This window comes from Anabrus simplex, chromosome 6 (assembly GCF_040414725.1).
Source record: "Anabrus simplex isolate iqAnaSimp1 chromosome 6, ASM4041472v1, whole genome shotgun sequence".
In the NCBI taxonomy this organism is placed as follows: domain Eukaryota; kingdom Metazoa; phylum Arthropoda; class Insecta; order Orthoptera; family Tettigoniidae; genus Anabrus; species Anabrus simplex.
Window position 1 is genome coordinate 303,205,290 of NC_090270.1, and position 17,419 is coordinate 303,222,708.

At 38.2% G+C, this 17,419-nt stretch overlaps 1 protein-coding gene across 10 annotated transcripts in view; it reads left to right on the forward strand.

The window, feature by feature from the left end:
• Alh (Alhambra) overlaps nt 1-17,419 on the forward strand; it is a 338,473-nt gene that overhangs the window by 86,198 nt on the left and 234,856 nt on the right. The window lies entirely within an intron of this gene.

The following is a 17,419-nucleotide window of genomic DNA, read 5'->3' on the forward strand; positions in this document are numbered from 1 at the left end:
TTTTCTTGGAGATGCGTCACTTTGGAAATACACCCTTCAGTTTTGATGTGAACTGTTTGATCCCAATACAGCTTCTTAATCACATCTTTACATTCAAACCCAATACAGTATGTTTCAACATGTATAGGAACATCATTTCTAACTCTGTGAAAAGCTTTTTCATAATCTTTGAAGCAACCAAAGACAGTTTGTTTGTTGTTGGTCAAGACATTTTTGAACTAAAACTTGGATAGACACCAGTACGTTCATAGTACCAAGATCTGTTTCTGAACCCAGACTGAGTTTTACTGATGTTTTTCCCTATTTTTACTCATAATCAAGAGAGTAGAATTTTTAAAAACACTTTCAGAGCATGACTCTCTTAGATATCAACCTGTAATCACTGCATCATTTAGAATTAATTTCTTTGGCAGGCTGAGAAAGGTGGATTTCAGGCAGTCTTCAGGGATATTGTCTGTGTTGTAGATTTGTTTGAACATCTAGAAAAGGAAATCGCTAATATCAATCAGTTTAAGCAGTTCTGTATTGATTAGATCTGGTCCAGCGGCTTTACCAGATTTTACTTGACCCAAGGCTTTCTACAGCTAATTGTAGAGAACGTCTGGACCATCCAGTTCCTTTTTGACATCGTCAGATTCTGAGTAATTATTTTCGAAGAAATGTGTGGTGTATTGCTTTCATACTACCACTTCGTCCTCCTTATCCTCAACAAGTTTGTTTCCTCTTTCAACTAGTGTTTGGGTAGTGAACGTTATCTCTTTTACTCTTACACATATTGAAACAGTTATGCTTGTTTTCATGATCTTCACTTTCTTTACAATGTTTTATAATCCACTTTTTCTTTTGCTTCTCTTATCTTTATTTTAATGGTTCTTTGTATGTTCTCATAAGCCACCCCATTCTTGTTAGTTCTCCATTGTTCCATTAGCCCAAGAATCTTGTTCATGTGATTTTTTTTCTTTTCTAAAGTTAAAATGCATAATCGATTAACTACACTTTCTTGTACTTACTGCCTTTTTAGGCTGATTCCATTCTTCGTATCTGATATCCAGGTTTGCAATTTTGGTGTTGAGAATGTCTTGAGACTCTTGAATTTCTGGATCTTTCAGGTTCTTCATCAGACCTTGGTCTGATGGTTTGTTAGCTAAATTTTCATTCACAACTCTGCAACTGCTGGGTATGGTCTGAGTTAATGTCAGCTCCTGGACATATTTTTTGCACAATTTTGGAAACTATTATTTATCGTTGTGAATCTGATGTCTGACAGTCGGCCAGGTGTACTGATGGCGTGATGGTAGTGGGAACCATGTATTCATAATACAGTAAAACCTCGTTAAGACGTTTCTGCAGGGGACAAGGAAAAAAGAACATGTTGAGCAAGAAAATGTACTACTGAATACAGAAATAAAAACTATCCAACAAGGATATGGTAACACTAGATACAATTTTTTCCGACATGACTGCATTTTACTGTGTGTATGCGCGGGTACAATGAAAACTATATCTACCATTTCTAAATATGAGAGGAGAATATTAAAAGGTGTGAAAAACATGAGAGAACAAATATGAAAACCTTGTCTGCTGGGGTTATAAAATAACAACAACAGTGCTCTGAAAGATGTGCAAAATAACAGACAACAAAAATATGAAAACATTTGCACAGGGGCCAGTAAAAATATCAAAGTATTACTGCAGATCACAATGTTTCTAAAAACAAGTGTTAGCAGAAGCCTTTTATTTTGGAGCAGTGAGTTATTAGACATTATTTTCTGGTCACACTCTTAGACAGTGAATTGGAGGTTACACTCGACCATGTGCGACTGCGACTTTGGCTGCCATTTTGAATCGACAAAACTTTGATTTGACCGACTCGAAGGTGCGAGTTTCAACATTTACGCTGCATCTGCACGCTTAAAGATGCAGTTCCAGTCCACTTTCTTGTCTTCATTGGTAAGGAATTTCACTACTTTTTGCGAATCCTTAACTAGGCTGTCACAAGACAAATATGCATCACACTAGTCAGCTTCACACAATTATATTCCTGGTCCAGACGTAGGCTATCAGGTGACAAATATTTGCTACCATTCACTGTACCACTCAACACAAAATCAATTTCTGATTTCTGAATGGAGTGTGAAATGCAAGTACAAACAGGCTCACTGTGTTATTCAGCAATCTCGCTGATAACCGGCAAGCAAAACTGAACATTCCTGACGCTAACGGCTTGCTCCCCGAAGGTGCAACTGATCAGATAAAGGTCAGGAATTCAAGGCCTTTTCCTGTTATCGCGCAACTGTAGCGAGGACACTTTTTTACCCAAGTTGGAAATCGCGTTCCTTTCACCAGCGATGACCAACAACGGTTTCAGGGCTAGAAAAAATGTGATCGTACTAAGCGGTAATAGCAAAAATTCATGACGTGGTGAGGTATTTTTATGTAGATTTAATACGATGAGAATCGAGACATCGAATTTTGCTAAGCGAGAAAACGTGTTAATGAGTAATGCACTAACAAGGTTTCACTGTTCCGGTAACTAGTTCTTTATCTTGGCAGAACTGAATCTGTCATTCTTTTTGTTTCTTTACTGTAGTTTGTGTTGACCCAAAATCTCACCAACTTGTCCTATTTTTGCATTCAGATCTCCCATAGCTACATTTTATGTCAGGATTCTTTTAGGGTCCCATTAGTTCATTTTGTTCATGTAAATCCTCTATTGCCTCGTGATTTATGAGCAGCTCGTGTGCAGACCTGGCTTAAATTGATGTCCTTGGAATTACCTTTTATTTGAAGGACCGTTAAGCAGTCTGAGTAAGGTTCAGAATTGGAAATGTACTTTTCCAATTACTGAGGCACTAGCATGGCTATGCCGCTTGGATGATGGGGATCAACTTCAGAACTATCTGAGTAATATAGTATGTGGCAAAACAAATTGAACTGAAATTACAGACATATTCAGAACATCAAGGACTTCAAATAGACATACTCAGAACATCAAGGTACATCATAATGTGCAGGATGATGACTGCAACACATATCTGTGTTGTACAGCATGTTTTTGAAATGTGCACCCACATGTCTCGCCCATTGTTCTTAATGGCCTCAGATTATTGAACCTGTTGATGAGGACAGGTTGCTGCAAGGGCGCAAAAAATGACCCCATCTTCTCTTGTAATTTGGAAACCTTGCTAGGTGAACCCCTGAATGAAAAACGGATTCTTTCAACATGCCTCATGTGCAGGCATTGGGAACATGAAATCTGCCGAGTGTAGAGTGTTAGTGTTGTTGCAAAAGAGCAAGTGACTCCTTCGCAAAGTGGGCTGTAGCTCCTCCTTACTGCATCCGTTGTCATTACAGTGGCAGGTTTCTGGTGACATTCAGTACTGTTTGATGTTCAGAGCAGGTTTGTAACTTCATTACTGTTTGTTTTACCCCTTTCTCTACTGTATATCATTGCTCTACATGTCCATTATTACTCCCATTGATCTAGCTGGATGTCAAATTTTATCCCCTACGTTTCTAGAGTGCCATTTCTCAGCTTTTCATGTACGTTCTCCATTGCAGTTGTCATGGATTGTTGACTGATCTCATAATTTCCAAGTGAGGCCTGGTTCCCACCTCTCCTTGGCTGGTAACCCATTTCATACCTTCAAGCCCGGAAACCTCAGGTTTCAGGCTGCCATCGTATGACATTGCATTCCATATTTCTTATTTCCATGATATTTACTTGGCATTGGTAGATTTAGTGCGGCCCCTAATCCTTTCGTTGACTCATGATCAGCCGCCCAGTGTGGGTACAGATGCTCCAGATTTGTTTTCTTTGTTGAAGTCATTAATGTTCCCTCTCCCCATCCCAGAGTCCTGCAGCCAGACCCACCGCGCAGCACTTCAAACCCATGGGCTCCGGCAGCCCAGCCCGTGCAGTGCCGGTCTCTTCTGACGCAGCAGCATACTGGCCCACAGCACTGGTCTCATACAGCCCACCGCAGTCCACCGCACTGGGCGGGCTCAGTAGAATAACCCTGAGCACAACTCCACAATAACATGTGCACCACGCACAACGAAATGTTCACGTCACACTACTGTTCGGATCACTCACTCTACGAATTCCCGTACGCTAATAACATATTTCAAAGTAGGCTAATCGCATTTTGAAATTAAATGGTAAAGATTTCTCCTGCACTGTAATAATAATAATTGAAAAACGTTCAGAATGAATGACAACCGCCTGACTAAAAGGATATATAAATATATAATTGGATTAAGGAGGACAATGAAATAGGTGGAGGAGGTTAAGAAGGACGCAGAGGAAATTAAAATAACACCAAAATTGATCCTCAACAGAAAGAAGTTCAGAACTCGAGTAGATGACCACGAATTTCATGAAGAGCAGCAGAAGAACAGGCCCAAATTTGTAATAACTGAAGAGCAGAGAAAAATAAAGAGTGAATGAATGAATAAGTTCTGGGAAGAGAAAAGAAGAAGACTGGCCAGAAAGCATTAAGTTTCACACGGTCCACAGTTGGCCAAATTTGCAAGCAAGAAGAATTGAAAAACGAACAGAAACTTTGTTATAAACTAATATTCATCTGCAATTGACTGAGAATGAATCTAAAGAACACGAAGCATATTCATAGGACTTCATTCTCGTTTACCTCAAAATAAAATACAAACTGAAATGACGTGCAATATGCCAACAACAAAAACAAACCTGAACATAGCTTTTACTTAGTGTGCGTAGTTTGTTGGTCATTGCTAATGGCGGTGGAATGGAATTACTGTGAGTGAAAAGAAGAACATTATCATTGTCTGGTACCGAGCTCGATAGCTGCAGTCGCTTAAGTGCGGCCAGTATCCAGTATTCGGGAGATAGTGGGTTCGAACCCCACTGTCGGCAGCCCTGAAGGTGGTTTTCCGTGGGTTTCCCTTTCCAGGCAAATGCTGGGGCTGTACGTTAAGGCCACGGACGCTTCCTTCCCATTCCTAGGCCTTTGCTGACCCATCGTCGCCATAAGACGTATCTGTGTCGGTGCGACGTGAAGCAAAAAAAAAAAAAAAAAAAAAAAAATCCACCATTGTCAGGTTGTAGAAGAGACCGTCGTGCATTGAGAATGAAGCCCGCTGAACTGAAATTTTTCTCTGGAGCTGAACTTGATGCTTGCATACATAATACTTTCTTAGCGATCTGGTGAAATTTTGGATAGTTTTGCTCGTTTGTTCTCCAATAGGACGCTATATCTATCTTCTTCCATTCCACAGTTTTGCTTTAAATATATTTCCAGCTCATCTGTTGGATTAGGAACATCACGAACGCCAGTCCACGAAGAAAACTTCATTACTTTGGCAGGTTGTGGCATAGTCGTGGAGTCTGATGACACGCAAATATTAGGAATACTTGTTTTGATCTAATCTAATCCATAAAACGACAAAATGTCCAACTCCTTTAATCTATACTAATATAATAAAAAAAGAGTGCGAATTTTCTTAGTTTGTGTATTTCTGGAGGGTAATCTTAGAAACTACTGGACCGATTCTAAAAATCCTTTATTAATGTAAATATACATTATCCCTGAGGGACATGGGCTGTATTTTATTTTCAAAACAATTTGAGGTGAGGGGCGACGGGAAAGATATAAAAATAATAGGCTAATATAGGCGAAATATCGAATTTGTCGTGCAAGGACGAGACAAAGCTCATTTTCAGCCCCTTGACGCAAAGAACAAAACTCGGTAAACCCTACGGCAAAGAACAAAACTTGGTAAACCCTACGGGAAGTTTTCTTATCTTCCATTCTCAGTTCAATATAGACAAAAATGAAATTCTTAGATTTAAACCCTACGGGCTCGAATACCATGCTTTAATGCCCTAAAACCAACCGTTATGGAGATATTGGCACCACACAACCCCTGCTCTTGGAATCGGATAAAGAAATGAACTGCCCCAACCATGGCAACGTCAGCTCCAGGATTCTACAACAGCAAAATTATGCGTGTACGTTTGGCCATAGCTGCCAACCAAAATTGGTACACATAATCCCTGAGTATATCTACAGTATATCACAAAAACGTAATATGTTACAGACGTGAAGTGGTATTTATAATCTCTTTTAAAAATAGAGAGTCTTGTATTATTTCCTTTTTGAGAAAAAACACTTAAGGGGGAAGGGGATAAAAAGGACTGAAATATGGGTCGGCGTAAATTTTTAAGAGCAGCATAACTACATTATATCTCGAATACTTAACATGTTACAGATGTGAAAATTGGTATTTTTATTTTAAAAAATCGGGCGAGTTGGCCGTGCGGTTAGAAGCGTGCAGCTGTGAGCTCGCATCTGGGAGGTAGTGGGTTCGAACCCCACTGTCGGCAGTCCTGAAGATGGTTTTCCATGGTTTTCCATTTTCACACCTGGCAAATGCTGGGGCTGTACCTTAATTAAGGCCACAGCCAGTTTCTTCCCATTCCTAGGCCTTTCCTGTCCCATCGTCGCCATAAAACCTATGTCTGTCGGTGCGACGTAAAGCAACTAGCAAAAAAAGAATTTTAAAATAAAAAACAGGTATTTTGTTTTTGGAAAAAAACACTTAACGTGGGGGGTAAAAGGGACTGAAAAGTGGGTTGAATTATTTTTATTGGGGTACTGATATCTCAAAAACTGTAGTTGTTACAGACGTAAAAATTGGTATTAGTCTCCTTTAAAAAGAAAGAAATCCACTTAAGGGGTTGAAAGGACTGAAATATTAGTTGAATTATTTGCATGAGGATACTTAAATCTAAAAAATCTGAAAGATATTGTAGACGTGAAAATGGGTATTTGACATCACCTTTAAAAATAAAAAAACATTTCTGGGGTGTAAAATCAACTTCGGGGGCGGGGGGTTTGAAATAGGTGTTGAATTTTTTTCATGAGGATACAAATATCTAAAAAATTGATGATGTTACAGTCGTGATAATTGGTATTTGGCAGCTCCTTTATGAATAAACACGTAATTTTTGTTATAGGAAAACCACTTAAGGGACTGAAAAGAATTGAAAAAGCAGGTGAATTTTTGAAGTGAGTACCGGAATATCTACAGTGTTTGTCCAATACTTAACATGTTACAGACATGGAACTTGGTACTTGTGATGTCCTTTAAAAAAATAAAGAAATGTCTTTTTTTTTTCTTTCAGAAAATCCACTTAGGTGGGGGTGGAGGAAGGGCTGATAAGGGGGTTGAATTCTTTTTGTGCGGATACTTATATTTCAAAATCTGAAGGTGTTACAGATGTGGAATTATGTATTTGGAATCTCCTTTAAAAATAAAGAAACCTTTTTTTTTTCTTTTTTACCTGAGAGAAGACGTTCTCACGTGTACAGTTCTATGTCGCATGGTCATCTTAGCCCCAAAAGGCAATACCACAAACGTGGCTTACAAATAGTTTTCTGCAGTAAATGAAACTCAATTTCTCACTGAAGTTTTATACTTTAGGGAATTTCAGACAATGTCTTAGTACAGTACCGAGGAACGATTACCTTTATCAAATTACGAAATCCACACGAGATGCAGCGGGTAACTGCTAGTGTATACATAAAATTTACCGCAGATCGTAGAGCACACAAAATTAAAGTCTTTCCCATCACTGCCAACTGCAGGCTTGAATACCAACCAAATACAACTTTTAGATTTAGTTTCCAGTTCAGAAGTCTTGTACTGTGCGGTTTTTAGTTCGTTTAATTCTTCTTTTTTTTTTACTTCATGTTTTTTTTTGCCATGGTTTCTTTTCTTTTGGAACTACAGTCCACATTCGTTTCCGATAACAGGATAGACGGAGAAGTCAAACTGAAAATCACAGCAAACTTGATCGTCTCCACTCGACCGTAATGCAACGCACACCGCTGACACGCAGTACGCTGTACACATTGAAGCAGTCAGTTAGCCAATGGAACTACCACAGCGCTGTGCTTAGCTCACCACATACGTATGACATAGCGCTGGCCCACACTGGCTCGTGCGATGACGTCACGGGCTTCGTACGTTCGAGCGTTTCAAAGCCCATTGCAATCTATTGCGGAAGCAGCTCATGGGCTGGGCCACTCTGCAGGACTCTGCCCCATCCCTTTCCAACCTTCAAATCCCTATCAAGTGTGGTTAGCTGTTGTCATTTCATGAGTTTAATAAAGAACCGAGGCTCAGGGTGGCCTTGCTTTGTTTAGTAACTGGAAAAGGTTACAGCTGAGGCCACTGTATACACATACTGTAATAAAAGTTCACGACTTTGGAATTATTTAGTGCTCGGCTTCAATATTTTCATTTAAAAAGAGCAGCCTAACCACCCCTCCCCCCCACACTCTCTCTCTCTCTCTCTCTCTCTCTCTCTACCTCATGGTGGTATAGATGCGAGTGTGAGCCTCTCCAGTATTTATCTTTGTGAAGGTGTTGGGTATACATCAAGTGTACATTCAGTAGTGTTTTAACTTGTGCAAGTGCAGAAGTACTTTACTTGGAAGAAGGTATCGTGATTCGTAAGTAATTTGTAAATGTTTTTTGAATAACAGTGGGTAATTCACGTAAACAAGTGAAGGCTAAAGCCCGTATCACCCGCGAGCAGGAGTGCCACCCCACCCTCTAAAGGCAAGGAAATAAACTGTGACAGCCCACACTCTCATGTGGCAACTGCTGAAACTACGCAGGAACAAGTGAAGAACATCAGCCGTCCTCTAAATTCACAGAACAGTGCTGCCAACATCTTGACCTGCGATGATCAGTGCACTCCATCGGACACGTTGCAAACCAGCGTAAGCAGGGAGGTTATAGATACTACGGTGTCACTAACGGTGGATAATCTCATTAAGAACAGTTCACTCCTCGATGAACTTGTAGACAGAGTAGCTGATAAGGTCATACAGAAACTTAAAGAAAGCATTGATTTCAATACTGATGTAATAAGAGAATTAAAATGTGACGAGGCAATAACTGATCTTCAACGGCAGTTAAACGATAGGACAGATGAGTTGGAAAGTTATCAACGTCGGAACAGTTTACATATATTTGGAGTACCTGAAACTTCAGGAGAAGACACGGACAAGTGCATTCAGGAGATTGCCACTCAGATCAATGTTCCACTCGATCCCGCGATGATCGACCCTTCGCAAAGAGTTGGTACCAGAAGTCACAACAAAACCAGGCCCATCATTGTGAAATTTGTTTCATACGCCTACTGAAATGCAGTCTTCAAATCAAATAGGCTGTTAAAGAATAGTGGTATAATCATACGGGAGGACCTAACTAAGACCCGTACTGACATTCTCAAACGTGCTGTAAGCTATTTCGGACTAAATTCAGTGTGGACTATGGATGGTGTCGTAATGGTGCGCGTTGGTGATGTGAAACATCGAGTGAAGACGGAACGGGACCTCGAGGAACTGAAGAAACGCTACCCAGCTCCACTGAAATGATGTGGTGTGATAATTCGTATTCCTGTGCATCACATGATTACTCGAATTACCTTGGACGAGAAGTAAAGATAATTCTGGTGAGGCTTACAATTCAAAAGTTTCTCTTTCGCAACCATTCTATTTAGTGTAGTATATTAGTTATAATTTTTTTTCATTTAGAAATAATTGCTAACGCGATTGATTTTATACACATTTTCTACTCATTTATTTATCTCACTTCATCACATAATTTCTAAATTCTTAAATTATTCTTATATTGATATAGGCTATAAAAACATCATACTTCTTGAACGATCTGTTATTTATCTATTGTGTTTAACATTTTATACTATACTGTATTCATCACAAATAATGAGTGTGTGTTATCTGACTTACTACACAGTGTTAGTGTGAAAAACACAAGGTATCTTAAGGTCATTCATATCAGTTCTCAGTCTCTTGTTGGCTCCTCCCATATATCTGAGTTCCAGCACATTTTTGGCAAGAGTTCGTTTGATATTACTGCAGTAAGTGAAACATTTCTTAAACCTTCAGTACCAGATTCTGCCGTCTGTCTCAATGGGTATAATATTTTCCGTAATGACAGAATAAACAGAGCCGCTGGTGGTGTTGCAGTTTACTTGAAGAACAGCATAAAATGTAGTGTACTTAGCAAATCTCCTGGAGAGTACAGTAAGAAACCTGAGTACATAATCCTTGATATAGCCTTTTCAGACACTAAAATTCTTTTTGCTTGTATATATAGTCCACCAAAAGTAGGGTTCATGGATACATTCTTGAACGATATGTATTCTCCTGTTATGAATTATAAAAATGTATTTGTTCTGGGCGATGTTAATGGTCGTTTCGGAACTGGGACGTTTGAAAGCAAAAACATACGTGATGTGCTCAACACTTGTAACCTCGACTGCCTTCCATTCAATCCAGCCTTTCATACTGCCACTTCCGATAACACTCTTGACATAATCTCATCCAACTGCAATGAGTTGGTAGTAGAATACAGGCAGGAACCAGCTGCCGGTTTTTCTGGTCTAGACTTGCTGTATGCTGTATTAAATTTATCCATGCCAAAACAAATTCCTAAACAATTCTTGTTCGAGACTTCAGTAAATTTGACGTAAATAAGTTTTGTGCTGACGCTGAATTACTACCCTGGAATGTGTTTTTCCAGTCTAATGACATAGATCAAAAAGTCTCTCTCGCTTTGTACTTTCTCTTTATGACAAGCATGCGCACCCAAAAAGAATTCTCGTAAAACACCAGTCAACACCATGGTTCAATAAGCGTATTAAGGAATAGATAAGGAAACGGGACAGAGCTAGGAAGAAATTTATTAAAACAAAACTTCCAGATGATTACGAGCAATTAAGGGTCTTGCGTAATGAGACGAAACAAGTCATTAGAAACACTAAAGTGAAGTATACGTACAACATCTTCCGTAACTGTAAGAGCACCTCAGCTTCTTGGCGTGCTGCAAAATCACTTGGTATTGGAGTCAGTCACTCTCTAGATAGCCAGATGCCTGTTACTCCATCTGAATTAAGTGCATATTATATGGCATCAGTCTCTAACTTCAACTCTCCGAAAGTATCAGAAACTGCCAATCATTATAGATCTCTCACTCCAAGTAACGGAGATAAATTCTATTTCATGTACGTACACCCTTCACAGGTAGAAAAAGCAGTCAGATCAATTCAAACTAAAGATAAAGGTCCAGATAATATCTCAATATCCATGATTTCTAATTGCATTGACATATTTCTTCCTGCCCTTGTGCATTTATTTAACTTCTCTCTACAGAATGGAGTGTATCCCTCAGAATGGAAGCGTGTCAATGTACGTCCTGTGCCCAAGAAGAAAATCCCAACAGTCTGTAGTGATTTTAGGCCTATCAACATCCTCTGTGCACTTAGTAAGGCACTAGAAAGAATTGTTCATGAGCAGATATGTGAATATTTGTCTAAATATCACATTCTAAATCCCTACCAATCTGGCTTCAAGAGTGGCCATAGTACTACTACGGCTCTGCTGAGAGTTACGGATGATATACGCGCGGTTATTGATAAGAGGCAGCTTACTATTTTGTGTCTCTTTGATTTCTTTAAGGCATTTGACTCTGTTAATCATGAGTTGTTTCTTGCAAAGTTGAAGTCATTTGGTTTCTCCCAGAGTGCTGTGTCGTGGTTTGAATCATACCTGTCAAATAGATCACAAAGAGTCACGTTTGTTGACGGACGATCCTCTATCTGGGAATCAGTAAACTGGGGCGTACCACAAGGATCAGTCCTCGGTCCTTTATGTTTTTCTGTTTATATTAATGACATTTCTGGAGTATTTAAAAGTAGTACCTTTCATATGTATGCTGATGACTTACAAGCTTACTTCCACTTCAGTCCCACTAACGCACCTTCTTGTATAATGCATTTTTACCATGATATCTCTCGATTGATCGAATGGAGCGCAAATCATAACCTCCAATTAAATGTGGCTAAGACCCAGCTTATTTGCATAGGTTACTCAAAACTCCTGAAAACTGTTGACCTCAAATCCTTCCCAGCAATAAAAATTCTAGATACAGATATCCATTATAGTGACACAGTTAACAATCTAGGACTCATTTTCGACACACCCCTATCCTGGTCTGATTAAATGTGATCAGAAAAGTTGTGTCATCCGTGCATATTTTGAAACGTAACATGTCATGTACACCACCTTTTATGCGAAAACTACTTGTTCAAAGTCTTATATTCCCCATAATTGACTATGGATCAGTCGTATATGACGACTTATCTGAAACTTTGAACATACAACTACAGAGGGTACAAAACGCATGTGTTCGTTACGTGACAAATGCCAGGTGTGATGAACATGTAACACCCTATTACATACAGTTGCAATGGAACGGCAGGAAATTTCCGTAGCCGTTGCTACGCACAAAAATCTCAAACTGGAAACCCCATCCTACCTTTATAATGCATTTAAATCTATGGAGTCAGTACATAACAGAGATAATAGGTTTACAAAAACTACCATTCAAATTCCCCTTCATCGTACCACTAAATTTAACAAATCTTTTGTTTGCACTGCATCCCGTATCTTCAATGTCTCTAATCTTCACCGTTTTGTAAATGACAGGAACTGTACCCAACTAAAGCGGTCCTTAACATCTATCTTCCTAGAGGAGTATGCAAGGGGCTGAGATCAGGCATTCTTGTGTCTCGCATTCAGAAATATGTATATTTCTAAGAAAATTGTTTGTTTTTTATATTCTTTAGATTCTTGTAGTCTAAAATATTTAATAAGTTGAGTGATATACTTTATTACTTCTTATATAATTTATATTTTATTATTGGAATTGATATCTGTATTTTAATTTTTAAGTTTAATTTAATAATTTAATATTATAAAATGTAGTTAGTATATTCATAAACCTGTATTGTGTTATAAGGAGACACTACATAAAGGGGCTTTTCAGCCTCAGTGGCATGTAAATCATCATTATCAGTAAATTCAATTCAATTCTCTCTCTCTCTCTAAGTAATTATTCTATTTTTCTTTCCTTGTTTTGTCTCTTCTAATACCACATGTATGTACCATACCATATATTTGTATCTCTGCCAAAATTTCTTGAAGCCAAGATATTTTTTCTTTTCATATCAACCTATTTCAACTGCAGCCTATACATTGCTTCTGATATACCATTTTTACACCTTCAAAAAACACTGTGTGAAATATTTCATCTTAGAACTTTGACCAGTCATGTAAGGTTCAATATTGGGCGAATTATACCATAGCCACTTCGCAGACACAAGGACAATATGTGATTTCAATTTTTTGCTTACACTGATACTTGCACATGTCCGCATAATGGAAAATTGCTAACAGGGTTAGCAATTGCAACTCTTTGAAATCACATGCTTCCAGATCGAGACGGAGATGCACAATTTTTGTGTGTGCATATCGTCTGTGGAAGTTTAAAAATCATGACAAATTGAAGAAGGCAGAATTATGATTATATAGAGTATTGATAGAGTGCTGGGGGATAGGACTGTCAATGTATATAATGATCTTAATTTCATCTTATCAACATTCAACTGAAGGCAAATGTAGTTCCTTTGTATGTTATTAAATTTCCACCACACCTCATATATCACAGTGTTCCAGACCAGATTTTGTACCTTTATGCTGTTCATAACTAGCTTCATAATCTAGGTCTTTCTGCACCTCTCTTTGCTATCTGTAGTTTTATAGTTTGTTGTTATTTGGTATAATTCAGTTGTTTCTTTTTCATGTTTAATGTCTTGTTAAATGTTCTCTTTTTCAGGTATTTAACAAAAATGAAATCATGAATTCATTTCTACAGACTGAAGAACCTAACAGTTACAGAATAACTGAGTTGAAACAAAAAAGAAATGGCTTCCACTCTTAACTAATTACTTAATTGTATCATTCAACTTTAGTTTAAGTTTAGTGTAGTTTTAATTTAAGGTCCCTTTGTGTGTCTTCATTTCTCACTGTCTCTCTTTTTGTCTTCTATGTCACGCTTCTCAGAAATATAATTTCTGCTACCTGTATTTGATTTTTACCTTCCTTTACTACTGGCCAAATTTCAGCTGCATATTTACATTAGGTATTTAATATTCCTTGTACCTATTTCTTAAGCCTTCACTGGTGTGTCTATTCTGTTTTATATTTTGTATTCCTTGATAGCAGACACTCCCAATAATTTATCCTACTGATTTCACTTGTGCTTTAATTTCTCTACAAACATTTTATCTGATTTTATCTGATTTTTGTTGTTTTTTTCTTCTCACCTCTCATGCCAGCTTCTTGGCTGAATGGTCAGTGTAGTGCCCTTTGGTTCAGAGGGCCTCAGACATGATTCCCAGCCAGGTTGGGGCTTTTACAGTAAATCTTTAAAACTGTTCCCAGCATCTCTGCAACTCGCAACACAACACTCCTCCACCACAATAGTACACAATTTTCCACACTCCCTCATCAGTGTGTCTGCATCACATGGGCTACATGAGGCTATTAAAAAAACCCACCACCACCACCACCACCACCACCACCACCACCACCACCACCACCACCATCATCATCTTGCTTCTCGCCACACTTATTAATATTTCTTTATTATGTTTTTCCATTGACTGCATCAAACTTCTTCAATTTCTCTCTCCTTTCTCCAAATCACAATTAAGTCTCCACATGCTGCTTTTGTTTCTGTCTTGAATCGGTCTGTCACAAATATATTTAGTGAAGGTGAGTATATACTTCCCTGTTTTAGTCAAGTTCCAATCTCAGACCATCATGTTTTGGTCACTTGGGTCTTGGCACAGTTGCAGCACTTAAATCCATTGCTTATAATTTTTCCCTTTTCTTTTCCAATCCTTTTTAGTTCCACACTTTACACAACTTTTGCCTTGATGGCTGTAACATAGGCCTTTCCTATCAATATTTTTCTGTATTTTGTCATAATGAAAGTGTGGGGGGTTATGATTAACGCACTGGCTTGGCTGCTGGCTTTCTTTTGCAAGTAATCAGCTTCATTTTCCGTATCAAATTCTAATCACAGAGACTTACAATACTTGAAAATCTTCCATCTTTTTGATACTTTTTATTTGCTTTTTAGCAAATTAATTAATTATAAACGGTACATGTTTCGTTCTTATTTGAGAACATCTTCAGCTGTTGTATAGCTTAGGTGAATCACTGAGTTTTTGAGTACATTATTTTCAGGTATCTTGTTTCTCTTAAAAACTATTTGAATATAAATTGTTTTAAAATAATTTTAATTCAGTTCAATTCAATTGTTTGATCTTGCAGCGATGTTATTTCAGTTCACAGAATCTTTCATTTATTATCCACAGTGGAAAGTGATGATGGAGATGATCATTTTAATGAATTGTTAAGCAATTTTGAAAGTGAGAGTGATAGAGAGAGTGCCAAAAATATTGTATGTGAGAGAGAAACGGAGCATCCTTCTAAACGAAAGAAGAAAAACACGGTGAATACAAAAGCTATTTTATCACTATTTTCGTGGTGGATTGATTACTTTTCTTCACCAGAGATTCAAGTAACTGTGACGGGCTCTGGGGGCCAAGTAGTGTTTGATGACAACCTGAAAATCATTGATTATTGAAACTTTTGTGCCAGTGGAGTTGGTGCAAATAGTTGAACAAATCGGCATCACAAAAAACCAGTAGAAAACAGTTAACTATCACCACATTCCAGGTTTGGAAAAGAATTTAAAATATCAACTTATATACTTCTAAGAACTTACATGTATTAGTTGCCTACAGATTGTCGGAAATAATATAATTTTGGGCTCTTTACTTTGTATAAAGATAATACATGCATGGGCACGTAAGTGTAATTTTGTTTCTCTCAAAATAATATTGAACATAAGTGTAGGATTTTCCATTTGCATTTAGATTTATAAACAACCAACATTTATAAACATTTTAAGGTAATCACCCCACTGATAAGTTAAAAATTGACGCTTCTATAATTTTTTTTACATACGAATGAAAAAACTCAGCACTTAAAAGGTTAAGGCCACAGTCACTTCCTTTCAAGTCCTATCCCTCTCATATTCCATCTTCATCACAAACCTGAATCAGTGAGATATAAAACTAGTAACAAAAGAAAAAATTGTATATAGGGTCTCCCATATAAACTAAGACCAAACGCACGGTGTTTGTACTCTGCACTACGGCAGTTGCCTAAGTTGAACTTAAATCCTGCGCCGCTGCCCTGCTTTAAGCACGTATACAATCTTATATGAAATCTTGCTATATAAAAGATGCTGGAAGTGTCCTCCTTCCTGGGTTATACAGGCATTGTGTCTGGTAACCACATTCTGGCTGTTGCGAGTGAGTTCTGCCACTTTAATGTTTCTGATTTGATTCTTAATGTTTTCTTTCAGTTCCTCCAATGTGTGAGGATTTGTTCAATACACTTTTTCTTTCAGTTTACCCCACAAGAAAAAATCTCACACTTTTAGATCTGGAGAACGAGGGGGAAATAGACCAGCACTGATCACTCTGTCTGCAAACACTTCTGAGATTGCAAGAAGGGAATCATCTGCTGTACGAGCAGGTGCCGAATCTTGTTGAAACCACCCACACAATTCTTCTTTTGTTAACTGATCGAAGAATGGCACTAAAAGGTCATCTTGGTACCTCTTTGCATTTACTGTTGTCTCAAAATAAAAGCCCAATTATTCGTCTTGCACTAACAACACATTAAACACCAATCTTTCTATGATAATGAGGAACTTCATAAACACCATCAGGATTTTCTGCACACCAATAGCGTGAGTTATGACTGTTCGTGTGGCCATTAAGCTGAAACCAGGCCTCATCCGAAAGGAACACAAGCTGTGGGTCGAATAAACAATCATTCAGTGATGCAAGATACCACTCGCAGTATCTCACTCATGCGGCTGAATCAGTAGGTTTTAAACAATGGGCCCATGTTAACCTGTGCAGTTTAACGTGCAACAGCTTTGTAGCTCTGTTCAGAAGAAACCGAAACCCCTACTTGTTGTGCTAATTTTGTGTGTGATATATTCGGTGACCATTCAAGATTTGCACCAATGTCATCCATCTAGCTTTTCCTCTGTTAAAACTGTTTGTGTGCGTGCATTTTTTAAATTGAGCATTGAGGCAGTAGTTTCAAATGTATTTACAATTACATGAATCTGTGCTCCTGAAGGTGGCACTTCACCAGGAAATTGCTGAACAAGTGCATTACATACCTGTGGAGCCGACTCGTACTTAAAATAATTTTTACGTATGAAAATATGGTGTTGCAATGATAACTGTCTCACCATGTTAACAGCTGAGATTCAGACTGGCAACTGATGATTGCCAAGTTGAACATGTGCTTTCAAAGTCAAGAACTATGCGCGCATCTCCAATACTGCAGTTTATGTATCGGAGAGTAAAAATGCCGCTTGGACGGTCTTAGTTTATATGAGA